The sequence below is a fragment of the Lagenorhynchus albirostris genome, chromosome 13, assembly GCF_949774975.1.
Source record: "Lagenorhynchus albirostris chromosome 13, mLagAlb1.1, whole genome shotgun sequence".
NCBI lineage: Eukaryota > Metazoa > Chordata > Mammalia > Artiodactyla > Delphinidae > Lagenorhynchus > Lagenorhynchus albirostris.
In genome coordinates, this window is record NC_083107.1 from 25,649,203 (window position 1) to 25,665,998 (window position 16,796).

The following is a 16,796-nucleotide window of genomic DNA, read 5'->3' on the forward strand; positions in this document are numbered from 1 at the left end:
GACTTTATTTGACTCTCCTGTGAAGCCACTATTGATTTTGGAACAGGGAACAAAATGCAAAAATGAGGTTTTAGGAAGGTGAGTCTTTAAAGCTCTCAACTGGTTTGTGTTTCAGCGGAGAGTGGTGATGGTGGTGGAGTTGGCTTAGGCCAGCAGCAGGATGCAAGCTCACAGGAGAGAGGAGAAAATTTGTGGGGAGAAGCTAAAAGAGGGGAACTGAGCAAATGCCAGGGGGCAGAGACCCAGCGTGTGCCAGATATACCAACTTTGTCTTTAATCTAATTAGACTATGGCACACTGCTACAACACCTCTGGAAAACACTGTGGTGTTATTTAGCAAAGGTGAAGATGCACATACCCAATGACCAAGAAGTCCCCCAAATTTACCAAAACAAACAGGCAAACGAAATCACCTCAAAAGAAGGGATTTCAAGAAGGAAAGAATTGCCAACAATGTCAAAGGTACAGAGAGGTCCATCAGGAAAAGACCTGAAAAGCATCCACAGGCTTTTGCAATTACGAGTCTGATGATGAGCTTTGTTAGAGAGATGTTTGTGGCACCATGGGGACAGCAGTCGGAACACAGTGGCTTGAGAGGAGAGTAGGTAGTAGCCAAAGGAGGCTGAGTATAGAATATGCTATCAGGATGGTTGGCTGAGCACAGACTCAGCACACACAAACATTTAGTATTTGAGAAAGGTAGTATTTTGAACCAGTGGGTACAGGGTACAAAGTTTGACAAATGGTGATGTAACACTTGGGAAAAATAATAAAGTTAAATCCTTATCTTATAGCATATACCAAATGGTGATGTAACACTTGGGAAAAATAATAAAGTTAAATCCTTATCTTATAGCATATACCAAATTAAAGTCCGGAAAAAACAAAACCAGAAAAGAACTAGAAGAAAATATAGGTGTACATAAACTTGGGGATAGTTGAAGCATTTCTGAGATTAACAACAAACCTAGAAACCTTAAAGAAAAATATGGATAAATTTGACTTCCTTAAAATTCACAAACACACACACACACACACACACACACGAACTAAACACCTCTGTAAGGAAAAGAAGAAAAAGACCATAAACAAGAATGAATGACAAACAGAAAAATATTTACAATATATGGTAAAGAATTCCTATAAATAAATAAGGAAAGGGAAATACACCAATATAAACATGGATATGAATGTCAATTCACAAAAAAATGCAGTTGCGTTAGGGCTGGACAGAGGCACAGGCAGTCCTCCAGCCATGTCTCAGTGGACACTGGACACAAGGAGGAAAGCACTCTGCTGCCAGGGCAGTTCCCTTCCTATGTCCTCCATCAGGAAGGATCCTCAGCCTGCAAACCTGTTCCCTTTGTGCATCCTGGAGGGAAAGCTACCTATCCCATATCTTCTTGTTCCCTCCCCAATCCAGGATAAAGCTCACCCTCAAATACCTCTATGAAGTCAAAAACAAAAACAAAAATTAGAAGCTAAAATAATCTGAAGTAAATATCCAAATGGTTTAGACAAAACCTGGGTGCGTAGAAACCAAAGGGTTTCACTTGAATGCTTGACAGTAATGTCCCCATTTGTCTTCCCACCTGTGCTACAGTCTACTCTGATGCCAATTACTCCATTCTTGTACCAAGTCCCATTCCACATTCCTTTGAGTTAGACACGTTTGCTGATGTTTATTCCTCTCTCTAGAATGGCGCAGCCTATCTTACAGGCCCAAACCTTTTTCTCCCCAAATTTGCCCTGTGCCAGGGAAACCACGTCCATATTCCCAGGATATACTGTGTTCTTCCACTCTCAGTTCTTCATTTATGTGGCTCCTTGCCTCTGCCTCAAATGCTCTTAGAAGGCAAGAAATGACCATTTGTGGAACGAATTAATTCTCCAAACACACGTAGTTTCTCTTTTACTGAATGCCTTCCTCCCCATGTGCTTCTTCAGGGGCCTCACACTCTTCTGCTTGTGAATTTGTCTAATCTCTGGCCTGCTGGAAACTCCCTGAGGCAAAAGTCTGTATGTCCTCTGGCTTAGGCTGTCCTGGTCTGCCTGAGCCTGAGGGGTTTCCTTGGTCACTGGACTCTTCAGTGCTCAAACCAGGAAAGTCTCAGGCAAACTGGGATGAGTTGGTCATCGTCGTCTTGCTAGTCTTTCATTCCTTGGATTGTGAAGAGAACTAGGATGTACAGAACTAGGATGTACGCGATGGCTCAGCCATGGCCTCCAGAACATGTTCCACTGTCTCCTGCGGGCAGGACTAGGTCCAAGAGTGTGGCTTTTCCATTGAGGGAAAACTTCACATGATCTAGGAATAAAGTAAGACTTTAAACCAGGAGAGAAATTTCCTATGTGAAAGGGAAGTAAACCCTGAAATACAGGTCTGTACACACAGAAAATCCACAGAAGGGCCTGTGGAATAAGAGGAGTGGAGTTCATTTTTCAATGGAGCTTCCAGCCCCCCCCGCTTCCTCCTATTTCTATGAGTCCATGGGCAAGTATTGTATTCTCTGAACCTGAGTTTCTATGTCTACAAGGTTGGGGATGAAAATGCTGTCCTGGCAGAACCGTTGAGGAAGTTAAGTAAGGGAAGGTATGTGTAGTATCAAGCCCAGTGCTTGGTTCCTGGAGTTCCCAAACTGCCAGAGACTTCCCAGCATGCTTCCTGCCCCCTCCCTGCGCTGGTGCCTGGCCTCCCACTCCCACTTGCTTTTTTTCTTTTCACTTCCCGTTCACTGTCTCTCCTTTCTCTCTTCTCTCCAAACTCCCTATTTTCCACTTACTGCTCCCTCATCTTACGTTTCCTACTTACGAAGAAGGAAGTAATAAAATGAGGGCAAAAATCAGCATAAAACCTAGAAAAATCAGAAAGTATGCACCATTTTTCTTGCAGGGTTTGGTTTGTTCTTTGGTTTTCCTTTTCTGTATCCTTCTTTGAAAAGTCAGGACTTGGGGTTTGCAGAGCTGGAGTGGCAGTGGGATGTGGAACATTCTCCTTAATCTCAGGCTTATGGAGAGAAGAGGCAAAAGGTCTGACATCCTTCCCTAGGATTGCCTGTTTTAAGAAGCTGATTCTCCTTGAGTAAATGCCTCGGCTGGCCCTGTTGTGCTTGGACAAGCTAAACCAGCAAATAATAAGCCTCCCTAGAACATGCTGATTAGATAAGCCAATGAGAATCATGGAAGACACGGACAGTAGATTAAAAAACATAAAATGAATGTTACTTTTACAGCGTCTATGAATAGACAAAGACCTTTTGATTCTAAAATAGATGGTTGGTGAAGCAATAGTGGAGGGGCTATCTTAATAGCAAAAGTAGAAAAAGGAGGGACGGGTGGGTTCCAAATGCAAGGCCCACCTTAACGTGATTGGATTCAAGGGCCCAGGAGCAACAGGCCGCTGCACTGGGGGTGAGTAGAGTGAATTTTAAATATATGGAGTTACAGCTTGGTTGTGTGTTTTGGTTTGGCGATGTGAGTGAAAGAACTTAGTAGTATAGGCAGAAATCCTCAGCCCACCGAGTGTCACGTGAGAATATTATTGCTTTTTGCTAAAGGTCTGTGCAAGACTTAGAGAGCAAAGGTAAGAGACAATCTAATTGTTTAAATTAATCTATAATGATTCCAACACGGTAAAGGACAAGTAAGAGAATGACCAGTTTGTCCTATAGTAGTGTTGCTTTTCTGTGCTCCCATCTCTGCCTTCGGAGAAGGAATCATGTATGCGTGTGTGCACCTGTGCAGGGTCAGACTTCTACAGTGAGGGGCTGAGAATAGTTATATTCTCTGCACGGAGGTCTAACTACCCCTCTTAAATCCATGCTTTTCAGCCATGGAAGTCACAGAGGTTGGTCCTGTGCCTACTTCACGCTTCTTCCAGTTCAGTAATGATTATTCATAGCATCTTTTTGGAGGCTCCTAAAAATGCAGGAAACATGGGACTTGTACAAAGATCCCCACTTCAGCTAAGCTTTCAGGCCTGAGGGACGCACCCTTTTATGAAGGACCCGCTTCTGGGGCTCTTGAGGCAGTAAGAGGGAGGGATGCGTGAGAGGCCGGGGGAGGGGGCGCCGAGTCCACATCTGTCTCCCTAGATGGAACAGGCTGCATAGTTCTTGTGTATCAGGACCCCTGGAGATCAGATGGCTTTCTAAAGAAAGTGTCACCCAGCCCTTGATGAAATTCTGACTCAGAAACCCTGAGCCCTTGGCTCTGTGGGCTTTTGTCCCTGAGAAAGTGTGTTTTACTGTCTCTCTAAGCAGGCATCCTGGAATTTGGAACTGAGCTGTAAGCTCATGACCTGAGGCATTACCTCAGGAGTACCCTAAAGACCCACCAACTCTGGTCTTTCTCCCTCTCACCTCCCAACTTACTTTGGATGGACCAGTCTAAGGAGAGAACATCTTTCCCCATCAATTGCAGGCACTCAGTAAGTGGTTTGTTGCTTGACTGAATGCTTGCCCACTCTCCTTTCAGTCAAGTTCATTTTCCCAGAGAGGCAGTAATCAACTACTTAAACTTAGTAATGGAGCCACTCAAACATCTCTTTTACCTCCCAACAGGGATGGAGGCCATGCCAACAAAGGAGATAACTTCAGCATGAGTGATGTCATGACAAGAATCAGACAGTAGAGTGTGTTCTCCAATGTTATCACTCCCCAAACCAGAATCAACTGGTCTCGGGTTTCCTTTTCTCAACCTTCATTGTAGAAAAGGTTGCTCCTTGAGCTACTTGAGATATACTTCCCTATCTAAAGAATTGGGCTCTGTGCTTCTATTGATTTATTATCTCAAAAGTACATGATTGGGATGATTTTATATAACCTTGAGGACAGGAGCCCTTTAAGATTCTCTTAATAAAAAATGAATTCAGCTTGGTTTGAGGACTAATAAGGCACTGCAATACTCACTTCTGGTATAACAGGTTGTAAACTAGGTCTGACTCACCCTCCTCTTGTGGTTTAGCCTTCCTCTCCTTAATCCAGTACAAGAACAGCCCTAACAGAGAAATAGAAAATGACCATCCATACCTCCTTCATCTCTGCCTCTTAAGTCTGGGCAACCTGCAACATCATTTTATTTTATTTTTTTTAAACATCTTTATTGGAGTATAGTTGCTTTACAATGGTGTGTTAGTTTCTGCTTTATAACAAAGTGAATCAGTTATACATATACATATGTTCCCATATCTCTTCCCTCTTGCGTCTCCCTCCCTCCCACCCTCCCTATCACACCCCTCTATGTGGTCACAAACCACTTAGCTGATCTGCCTGTGCTATGCAGCTGCTTCCCACTAGCTATCTATTTTACGTTTGGTAGTGTATATATGTCCATGCCACTCTCTCACTTTGTCCCAGCTTACCCTTCCCCCTCCCCACATCCTCGAGTCTATTCTCTAGTAGGTCTGCATCTTTATCCCTGTCTTGCCCCTAGGTTCTTCATGACCATTTTTTTGTTGTTTTTTAGATTCCATATATATATGTTAGCATATGGTATTTGTTTTTCTCTTTCTGACTTACTTCACTCTGTATGACAGACTCTAGGTCCATCCACCTCACCACAAATAACTCAATTTCATTTCTTTTTATGACTGAGTAATATTCCATTGTATATATGTGCCACATCTTCTTTATCCATTCATCTGTGCATGGACACTTAGGTTGATTCCATGCCCTAGCTATTGTAAATAGAGCTGCAATGAACATTTTGGTACGTGACTCTTTTTGAATTATGGTTTTCTCAGGCTATATGCCCATTAGTGGAATTGCTGGGTCGTATGGTAGTTCTATTTTTAGTTGTTTAAGGAACCTCCATACTGTTCTCCATAGTGGCTGTATCAATTTACATTCCCACCAACAGTGCGAGAGTGTTCCCTTTTCTCCACATCCTCTCCAGCATTTATTGTTTGTAGATTTTTTGATGATGCCCATTCTGACTGGTGTGAGAGCAACATCATTTTATATCAGACTTCCTAGAACACAGGCTCTCTCTTTAGGAAGAGTCATTTCAACTCAACCAGGTCTTGTTGCTTACCTGCTCTGTGCTAGGTACTGTATAAGCACACTAATGGCCCGGTGCTGCTTCCTATGGGGTAAGCCCTCTTGGTCAGCAGCCATTTCAGTGCCCACTGTGTACCTACAAGGCACTTTGCTAGGCTGTGGGGGCAGTATGAGGATAAATAGCACGTGGGACCTGCCTTCAGGGAACTTAACAATCTAGGGGGAGATGCAAGATACATGCATTTCAATTAATGCATGAAAATAATAGTGTGTAACTATTCCATTGAATAAGCATGGCTCATCAGATAAAATCAGAAAGTAACTTGATTTCTGCCTCTTGTTGCTTTTATTAAAAATTAATTAATTTATTTTTGACTGTGTTAGGTCTTCGTTGCAGCGCAGGCTCTCTCTAGTTGCAGCGAGAGGGGGCTACTCTTTTTTTTTTTTTTTTTTTACATCTTTATTGGGGTATAATTGCTTTACAATGGTGTGTTAGTTTCTGCTTTATAACAAAGTGAATCAGTCATACATAAACATATGTTCCCATATGTCTTCCCTGTTGCGTCTCCCTCCCTCCCACCCTCCCCATCCCACCCCTCCAGGCTGTCACAAAGCACCGAGCCAATATCCCTGTGCCATGCAGCTGCTTCCCACTAGCTATCTACCTTACTGCGTTTGTTAGTGTGTATATGCCCATGACTCTCTCTCGCCCTGTCACAGCTCACCCTTCCCCCTCCCCATAACCTCAAGTCCGTTCTCTAAGAGGTCTGCGTCTTTATTCCTGCTTTACCCCTAGGTTTTTCATGACATTTTTTTTCTTAAATTCCATATATATGTGTTAGCATACGGTATTTGTCTCTCTCTTTCTGACTTACTTCACTCTGTATGACAGACTCTAGGTCTATCCACCTCATTACAAATAGCTCAATTTCGTTTCTTTTTATGGCTGAGTAATATTCCATTGTATATATGTGCCACATCTTCTTTATCCATTCATCCGATGACGGGCATTTAGGTTGTTTCCATCTCCGGGCTATTGTAAATAGAGCTGCAATGAACATTTTGGTACATGTCTCTTTTTGAATTATGGTTTTCTCAGGGTATATGCCCAGTAGTGGGATTGCTGGGTCATATGGTAGTTCTATTTGTAGCTTTTTAAGGAACCTCCATACTGTTCTCCACAGTGGCTGTATCAATTTACATTCCCACCAACAGTGTAAGAGGGTTCCCTTTTCTCCACACCCTCTCCAGCATTTATTGTTTCTAGATTTTTTGAAGGGGGCTACTCTTTGTTGCAGTGCGCGGGCTTCTCATTGTGGAGGCTTCTCTCGTTGTGGAACACGGACTCTAGGCGCGCGGGTTTCAGTAGTTGCGGCACATGGGCTCAGTAGTTGTGACGCATGGGCTTAATTGCTCCGTGGCATGTGGGATCTTCCTAGACCAGGGATCGAACCCATGTCCCCTGCAATGGCAGGTGGATTCTCAACCACTGTGCCACCAGGGAAGCCCCTCTTGTTGCTTTTTAAAATTGATTCTGTAGGTCTAGATCTTGCTCTGCCACTGGATGAAATTTAGACAAGTCACATGATTGTTTTGGTCACCCTTGGTCTCAGTCTTATTTCAGTAATGATCATGTCCATCCCAATAATAACCCAAACTTCAGTTTCAACTTAAAACTGAGGCCTCTTCCCAATCCCAGCTTGGTGTTGTTGAAGAAGAGAAGCCTATGGTAGTTGGTGGTCTGGATGGGGAGTCTGCTCTTCCTCACTTATTTAGCTACCAGGGGTCTGCAACCCTTCAACGTTGCTGCCTGGGGAAAGAGAAGAGGCGAGAGGAGAGGAAATTCTCTCTACACATTTGTGATCTCCAGCGTCACCAGCCTCCTCAGAGGAAAGTGGTGGTTCTTTTACTCATCCCTGGTCTGGCCCCTCTGTGATTCCCCTCAAAGACCAAGCTTTTCTAGCCCCCTCAAAATCTACCCCCAACATTCCTCATGGAGAAAGTCTATGTGGTCTGGCAGGAATTTCCTCTACTTCTGCCCCACCCATCACCTCTTCCCTTCCATTTTCTTCCCTGTCTTGGATGAAGCTGCCCTCCTCCCACGGTCCTGGCTCAGCCTGTCACCTCTGCTCTGCACCATGAATCCCCCAAGAGCCATTCGGCAGAACAGGAGAAACTGGCATGGAAAAATGCCAGGATTTGGAGACCAAGTCCTTTTTTCGATAGGACCATTCTTTGTTGTGGCTCATTCGATACAGCTCCTCATAATTAATCTCTGCATTTAACATAACTCCGATCAAAATTTTAAAAATGATTATTTTTATTATTAAAATTATTTAATTGTTTTTTGTGATAAAATGTACATAATATAAAGTTTACCATTTTAACCATTTTTGAGTGTACAATTCAGTGGCATTAAGTAAATTCACTTTGTTGCACCACCATCCATCTCCAGAACTTTTTCATCATCTCCAGCAGAAACTCTGTACCCATTAAACACTAACTCCCCATTTCTCCTTCCTTCTAGCCTCAGGTAATCACTATTCTGCTTTCTGTTTCTATGAATTTGGCTATTCTAAGTATCTCATAGAAGTGGAATCATACAAGTATTTGTCCTTTTGTGACGGGCTTATTTCACTTAATGTCTTCAAGTTTCATCCATGTTTTAGCATGAGTCAGACTCTCCTTCCTTTTTAAGGCTGAATAGTATTCCATTGTATGGATAAACCACACTTTGTTTATACATTCACCTATCAATAAACATTTGGGTTGTCTCCACCTTTTGGTTATTGTGAATAATGCTGCTACAAACAATGGCATACAAGTATCTATTTGAGTCCCTGCTTTCAACATTTTGGACATATACCCCAATTTGTTTAATTGTTTTTGACTAGAGAATACATCCCTATGATGGACAATATAAAAGGTACAAGAGGTTATACAGTAGCCCTTGAGCTCCTGCCTCTCACTGTCCCTCCCAGGAATCATCACTGTTACGAGTTTCTTGTGACTTCATCCCTGGAGAGACTGTGCACCTCTAGGCACACCCCACACACAAATGGTGACAAACCACAAGCATTCCTCTACACTTTGTTTTTTTTCCATTTAACAACATTTTTAAAAGATCATTCCATAGCACTGTTTAAAGAATATCCTCATTGTATTAAAATCTTTGTGATTTTTCAATGTAAGACAAAACTTATTTTATCAGTCCCCTCTTGATAAACATTCATGTTGTTTCCAATGTTTTGCTGTCATGAACAATGCTGTAATAATAACAGCTGGCATTTACTGAGCACTTACTATGTGCCAGGCTTTCTTTAACATCCTTTCCATGCATTATATCATTTAATTCCCCTGATAACCCTCTGACATAAGTGCAGGAAGGTGAGTGACTGCCTCAAACCACATATGTGTCTTTGTCCACAGGTCGGAGTGTATCTGTAAGATAACTTTCTACACAGGAATAGCTGCTACCCAAAGGTATGTGCATTTTCAGGTGTTATGAATATTGCCAAAGTGGTGCTGTAGAGCCTGTACCCATCTGCCGTCTGTCCAACTGCTGTGTGGAAGAGGACCCATTTCCTTCCACTCTTGCTGTTGTGAAACCTTTTGCTATTTGCCAATCTGAAGGGGAAAAATGGTATTTCACTGTGGCTCTAATTTCCCTATTTTTCTTTTTTATAAGTGAATAAGGTTGAGCATCTTTTCAAATGTTTAAAGGCAACTTGTTTTACTGGTGGGGCTTTAAAAACTTGATAAAATGATTCCACTGTTGACCTAGAAGCCTGGATTCCTTTATATTTTAATTCTATTTATGTATTTTTGAAAAGGTAATATAGTAAAAAGATTCAAAATTCAATAGGAGCAAAAAGGCATAGAGTAGCCAGTCCTGCTTCCATGTCTCTTGTTAGTTGCCCAATTCCTATCCCCAAATGCAATGAGGTTCCATTTCTCCTACCTGCTCCCGTGGTCATAACTCAGACCATGCCATTACCCTGCGCTACTCCATGTCTGAAATATTAAGTTCAAACATTCCACTCTGACCCCACCACTGTCCTCTCAACTCCACACAGCACCTGACCTTCAACCTCACCACAACTCCTCTCATCATGTAACACGTGCCCCTTCCTTTCCTGTCCGGGTGAGATTCTCAGCCCATCCAGAGCTTCATTGTCCCACAGCCTCCAGCCACCCCTGCCTGGAAATCCTTACTTTCTATTTCATAGCACCTCACTCAGAGTTGGTCAGCCCATGGGATCACTCATTTAAAAATCTTGAGCAGAGTAACCGTATAACTTACTACCCAGACTGCATCCCTTTTGAGAATGAAAGAGGGCACTGCTGATAATAGAGCCAAGACAACAGGGCACCTGGTGATTGTCCAAGGCAACCTGGGCTGCAAGTTCAACCCCAGTATTAAGGGACAATCACATCTGATTTCAGAGCAGAGATAAATGTGCTGAGTCCAGCAAATGATTAGATTTCTGCCTTTGTCTGCTGCCCAGACTTCTCCTCTAAGTGTAATTTTTGAAATAGTGCATTTCCCCAACACTATTTTCTTAAAAAATCTATCCTTTGGAATACCAGTTTTGGTCCCTGCACTCAAGGTTGTAAGAAACATGAGTTTCTAAAACTCTTCATCTATATTTTGAACCCTCATTTTTAAAAGGTGCTGACACTTAATCCCTGTCTGTTCTGAGTGTCCCTCGTGGTTTCCATTTTGGGGTCGGAGTGGGGTGCACCGCAGGGTTCTCGACTCTTAGGGACCTACATAGGTCCCTACACTTGATGTCATTTGTTCTTGTTCCATGTAGTCCTTGTTCATTGGTGCCTGCAGGTCATTGTGGAGCTCAGAGTCCCCCTCCATGTTTCCATGCAGCCTTGAATGAGGGGTAGGGGACAGCCTTGATCTTTCTCATGAACATCCTCTCCTACACTTCAGTCTGGGTTAGCCAGGAGTCTTTTCTCTTCCTCTAAGGGAAGAGGCTCATTTTGTCTCTGCTTTCTGCTTTCATACACGCTCCCTGAGGCAAAACACGGAATAGTCTGGCTATTTGGGGGAAAGAAAAGGAGGCAAAGAAAATATCAGGCCGGAGGAGGCATTGGCTTATCTGAGGAGTGGCTTTACAGGGTGTCTTAGGTTGGCCCAGGTGGCCAGAGCATTGTGGCCTGGCTCAGGAAGTACAGCCTGGGGGAGGGGAGGGGTGGCCTTTCTCTGGGTCCCTCTTGGGGTCTGAGAGATGAATTCCTAGGTACCCACAGTTCTTCTGTGGCCTCAATGATTTCCAATCATGTTTGCCACATGATGCCTCCACTGGCGGTTTTGTCAAGGGGCAAACTTAAGTAAGGGGGCTGCCATCCAGTAAAGCCTCATTCTTCCCTAGGAAATACATCATCTGCAGAGTCCCTAACACAGTTAGCTTTCACCAGTGTCCAACCAGGACCTCCAGAGGGCAACAGAGAGCAGGTGCAGAGGAGAGAAAAGGACTCTGGTTGAGAGCCTGCAGGGGGATCTTGGCTCCTGGAGAAGTAACAATGACTGCTTCATTCCTGCAAGCTGCCAGGAATGCCACTCCCCACTCCTCAGAATACACAGGTCATGAGCTTCCTGGGAGTATAATAATTATAATAATATTCATAGTTAATACTAATTATTTCCTGTGGCCCAGACATTGACCTAAGTTTTTTTTTTATTAATTTTATTTATTTATTTTTGCCTGCGTTGGGTCTTCCTTGCTGCGTGCGGGCTTTCTCTTGTTGCGGTGAGTGGGGGCTAGTCTTCGTTGCGGTGCATGGGCTTCCCATTGTGGTGGCTTCTCTTGTTGCCAAGCACGGGCTCTAGGAGCACAGGCTTCAGTAGTTGTGGCTCGCGGGCTCTAGCGTGCAGGCTCAGTAGTTGTGGTGCACGGGCTTAGTTGCTCCGCAGCATGTGGGATCTTCCTGGGCCAGGGCTCGAACCCGTGTCCCGTGCATTGGTAGGCGGATTCTTAACCACTGTGCCACCTGGGTAGCCCTGACCTAAGATTTTATATACATTGATTCAATCAGTTCTCATAACAACCCTTGAGGCAGATATAATTCTTATTCTCATTTTTCAGCTGAGGAATATGAAGGAAAAAAATGATAGGTAAGTTGCCCAAGATCCCACAGTTAGTGGAGCCAGGATTTGAACCCAACCATTTATGAGCCTCTATTCTAGACATCAGGGATAAATCTGTGAACAAGACAAAATCCTTGCCATATTAAAGGAACAGACAATAAATGAATAAACAAACAAACACAAAATATGATTTGGGGTAGAAACGTCGTATAGACAAGGAAGGCAGAATTAAGGACTAGAGAGGGGCATTTTAGATGGGCTGGTCAGGGAGAGCCCTCTTGGGTAGATGGCATTTGGTCAGAGAGCTGAATACACAAGGGGGCAAGTCATGCTGAAGGTTAGGGAAACAGTAAGTGCAAAGGTTCCGAGTAGGAATGAGCTTGGGGTGTTAGAGGAACAGCAGGACATGCAGTGTGGCTGGTGGAGAGTGAGCTAAGGTCTCTGATGTTGCTGGCCACAGCCACAGCAGTGATCAAGCGGTAGATGGAGATGTGCAAGGCCAGGACCCAGCCACTGCCTAACCTGAGCCTGGCATTTTGGGTATCTCAGCTTCCCTTTAAGATACCATCTTTTTTTTTGCCCTCCTGTGCAGACTTGACACCATCACAGTATGTTCCCTCCTTGACCCTGGATACAGTTCAAAAGCAACTAAAGTTGTCAAGAATCTGGGGCAGCCAGTCTCGTACCACCTGCCAAAGCTTGGCACAAACAATCTGAGAGCCAAATAATATACATACTGGAGTGAGTCTTGCCCAGCTCATGGAGAATTTCTTATGGATAAAAGTTCTAGATAGGCCTGCTGGGGCCTTGAAATGTGTCCTTATTCTCACCAACACAAGGACCTGAACCTTGCAGACCTCTCCAGGGTAGGAGGCTTGTTCTCTCTTCATACTATGCCCTCCATGCCAGGACCCTGTGTCAAACCTGCTTAAACCCTGCCATATGTTAAACTCAGGTGGAGTTCAGATGGCATCTGGCCAGGAGATGGAAGGGCATCTGTCCCTGTGAGTAGCCACCTCTCTCCACCAGGTCTCTAAAGGAAATGGAAGCACAGAGGTCAGAAACTGCAAATTACTAAGAATCTTTGCCCCTCCTTCTTCCTTGTAGAGCCCAGACCAAGATGGGCCCATGTGGAATGCTCTTTTGGCCTGGATTAGACACAGCCTAGAGCCTAGACCAGAGGGGGCTGAGCTGTCTGATCCAGGACTTCTCGACCTCAGCACCGTCGCCAGTTGGGGCCGGCTAATTCTTTGTTGTGGGGGGTGTCTCATGTAGGATGTTAGCAGCATCCCTGGCCTCTACCCACTGGAGGCCAGAAGTACTCTCCTCTCAGTGTGACAACCAAAAATGTCTCCAGATATTGCCAGATGTCCCCTGGGTGGGGGATACCTCTGACTGAGAACCACTGGGTCCAACTTTTCCCTCTCCCCTAAGTGTGGATCTCCACTGTTACCACTCTGGTGATAAGGAAGGACTAATACCTTCCAATTTATCCCAGAGCTTAAAGCCAGCTGGGTGAACCAGTCTCCTTGGAAGTAACATGGAGAGAGGCCAGCGGGAAGGGGGAGGAGAGAAAGGGGATGGCCAGATCTTCTCTTAACAGTTTTTGGCTCACAAAACTCAATCATGGGGAAGGGCAGGGATAGTGTTGGCCACAGGCATCATGGGGCTAGGTCTCCCTCCCCCTCCCCATCCTGTCTGTCTGTCTCTCCCTCTCACACACACCCTCCCCCCGACACACACCCCTCTGCCACTCTGTGTATTGGCTTTGTTCTCTCCCCTGAAGACAGGCTTTCTTCAGAGATGAAAGGGAGTTCAGTGCTGGAGGAGAAGGTTGATGGGTGGGCTGATCTAGAACAAGAGATTGGCAGGGCAGGAGCCAGAGGTTATGAGTATCACTGAGGGAGGAGTGAAGGGATTCATCATGGGGTCCAGACCAGAACAGGGAGTAAATGAAGCCACGAGGGGCTGGTGGAGAGGGAAGGAGAGGAAGATGTTTGAAGATTTGAGGTCTTCTTTGTATTGAGAAGCAAGAAGGAAGAGAGTCAGAGATGAAGAAGTTGTTTGCTAAGAGTTTGGTTTTTTCCCAGAGAAATAGACTCATAGAATCACAGGATGTTAGAGCTTGAAGGAAACTTAGAGACATTTAGTCCAATCAACTCCATGCTGACTCTCTCATTAATTCACCAACATTGGAATTTGAGAGTGATCCTTGTTCCCAGTCTTTCTCTGTATGCTTGGAATCAAATGAGAAATAAGATACAGGGATCAAACCGCTAGAGATTAAAATAACTTCATAACAGATAAAACTGATTGGAGAATTTGGTTTAGAAAGTACAACCACAATCAGGCTTCCTAACTCTTTCCCCAAGAACCAAACTTATCCTTCCAGCACTGAAAGACTCCGTACCTGCGTGACAAGAACCTGCCCTGGGAAGTTTACTGAGAAGAGAGGAGGAGAGGAGGGCAGCTTGTGCCTTCTCTGGTGCAGGCAGTTCTCAGAAGGATCTGAGTCATGGCACGTGCCCATTTTATTCTCCCAAATTCATCAAGCACATGAGCCACTCCTCATCCACTAAGCAGGAGTTAGTAGGAGAGGTGAGTGGAGAGTACTTTTCTCAAAGCTTCAGAAAGGACAGAAGCTCCTACTTTGTAGGGAAGAGTAAAGTGCTTGGAGGGAGAAAGATGAGTTCCCCTAAACAAGCCACCATTTATTAAGTGCCAATTCTGCTGCAAGGATGCTGAAGCCCAAAGAGGTGAAGTATTTTCTCAAGGTCACACAGCTTTGGGGACAGAATAAGGTTCTCCAGATTCCTAATGCCAAGGCTTCGCCATTTCACACTTCTAATCACAGAAAGTCAGATTCATCCAGGGTCATCAGCATAATAGTAAAAATAATCTCCTACTCTGTCATTTAGGAGGTCTTCTCACCCATTCCTTGATCACCACCGCTGCCTCCACCACCTCCATCTACATCTATTCCACGTCCATCTATACGTCCACCACCTCCATCTATACGTCCACCAACTCCATTTATGTCCAGCTACCATACTGCCACTTCTACCATTCCACCTACCGCTTCCACCTCTACCATTTCCTCCGTTCTTATTACCACCTCCCCCATTTTTTTAGCAGGCAGCCAGCACAAACCATTTGGGTGGAGTGGCGGATGTGAACTAGAAGCTTACCCATACAGCTCTGGTCTCCAGAAGTCTTCAAGATCTTTGAGATCAAGATCTCCCCAGCTCATGACATCCCCTGATCCCAAAAAGATCATCTTGGAGTATTTTATGAAGATTGTGATAGAGATACATAAACATAAGTACACATGTCTATACAAAAACTCATTGACCACAAGTACAAATTGCTGTAATTTCTAAGCCATGCCCTAATCTGATAGCTGCAGATTTTTAGGTACCTGAAGTGTGACAAGATCCATTTAACTGGCATCTCAGCAGACCTCAAAGCTCTAATGACCTAACAGTTGAAGATATTCAAGTGAGCTGTAGTATTGGTGCCAGCCAGTCCTGGTCACGCCAGTATGCATTCAGACCCAGGCCTCTGCAGGCTCCTGGAAGTGCTGCTAACTGACTATAAAATGGGTGGCCCTGAGGCAGGACTGGATCATCTCTAAGGTCCCTTAGACCTCTACCTCTAAGAGCCCTCTAAGACAGAATTCAAAATGGTCTGGGATAGAAACCATGCGGGAGATAAACCAGCATTTCAAAATCCAGGCTGAAACAACACTGCCATGTAAAATCACCAAGTTAAAATCTGAGAAGAAACTTAAAGATGTCTGCCTATGATCCTGGGCAGCTCTGTTCAGACCCTGCACCACCCTTGTCTGTCAGCCAACCAGGCATCAGTCCCTCACCCTGCAGGAGTATCCCTTCCCCCATTCTGGTCACATGGCTGGCCGCCACTGAGCCCACAAGTCAATCTCCAATGCCCCAAATACTGTTCAGCCTGGAAATCACAGAGTGTCCTTCTCACCACCCAAGAGCAACAGAACGAGTGGCTCTGGCCTCCCTGAGATTTGGATTGTGGTTTCCAACGCTTAGAGCTTGAAGGTAAGTTTGCAGCTTGGAGCTTCAGAGATAGTAGACAAAGCTATGCAGATAAGGGAAAATGTGCTTTACAGTATGAGCACAGAGTATTTAAGAGTGAGCTTTACACACACTGAGAAGGAGAAGAGCATGAAAGCTGAGTAAATCCTCCAAATGAGCATTGAATATTTGCCTTTCCTTAAAAAAAGTATAGTGTGTCATCTTGGTGCCTTGAGTTCATTGGTTTGGAACTCACACCAAATGAACAGAAATGACAAGAGACTCATTCTCTCTGACATCCTGGTGAGTTCTTTTTTGTCCTCATCTGATGCAACTGAGACTCTTTCTTCCAGGTAAATAAGTTTCTATTGTCTTTGCCAAAGTTACAAGACTGACTGAAGTATTTATGAAGTACGCAAAACCCCTGAGACTTGCCCCTTCCCCAGAAAACTATGGGAAAATAGATTATATCTGTTAATGTAACATCTCAGAATTGAAACTGACTAATGGCTAGCCTCCTTTTATTAGACATTTCTGTTGTTAGGTGTTGGATATGGTACCTCATTTTGTTACTGAAAGTTTGTTTAGGGATATTTTGTTTGCTTGATTTTCTTTCCTCTCCTGGGGCATGCATGTTAGGGGTCTGCT

General features: G+C 44.3%; 1 protein-coding gene across 1 annotated transcript in view; it reads left to right on the plus strand.

The window, feature by feature from the left end:
• Positions 1 to 16,796, plus strand: part of SLC4A5 (solute carrier family 4 member 5) — a 144,941-nt gene that overhangs the window by 10,783 nt on the left and 117,362 nt on the right. The window contains exon 2 of the mRNA XM_060169556.1: positions 9,429 to 9,482. The gene's annotated coding sequence lies outside the window, so the exon portion shown is untranslated. The remainder of the gene's footprint in view (positions 1 to 9,428; positions 9,483 to 16,796) is intronic.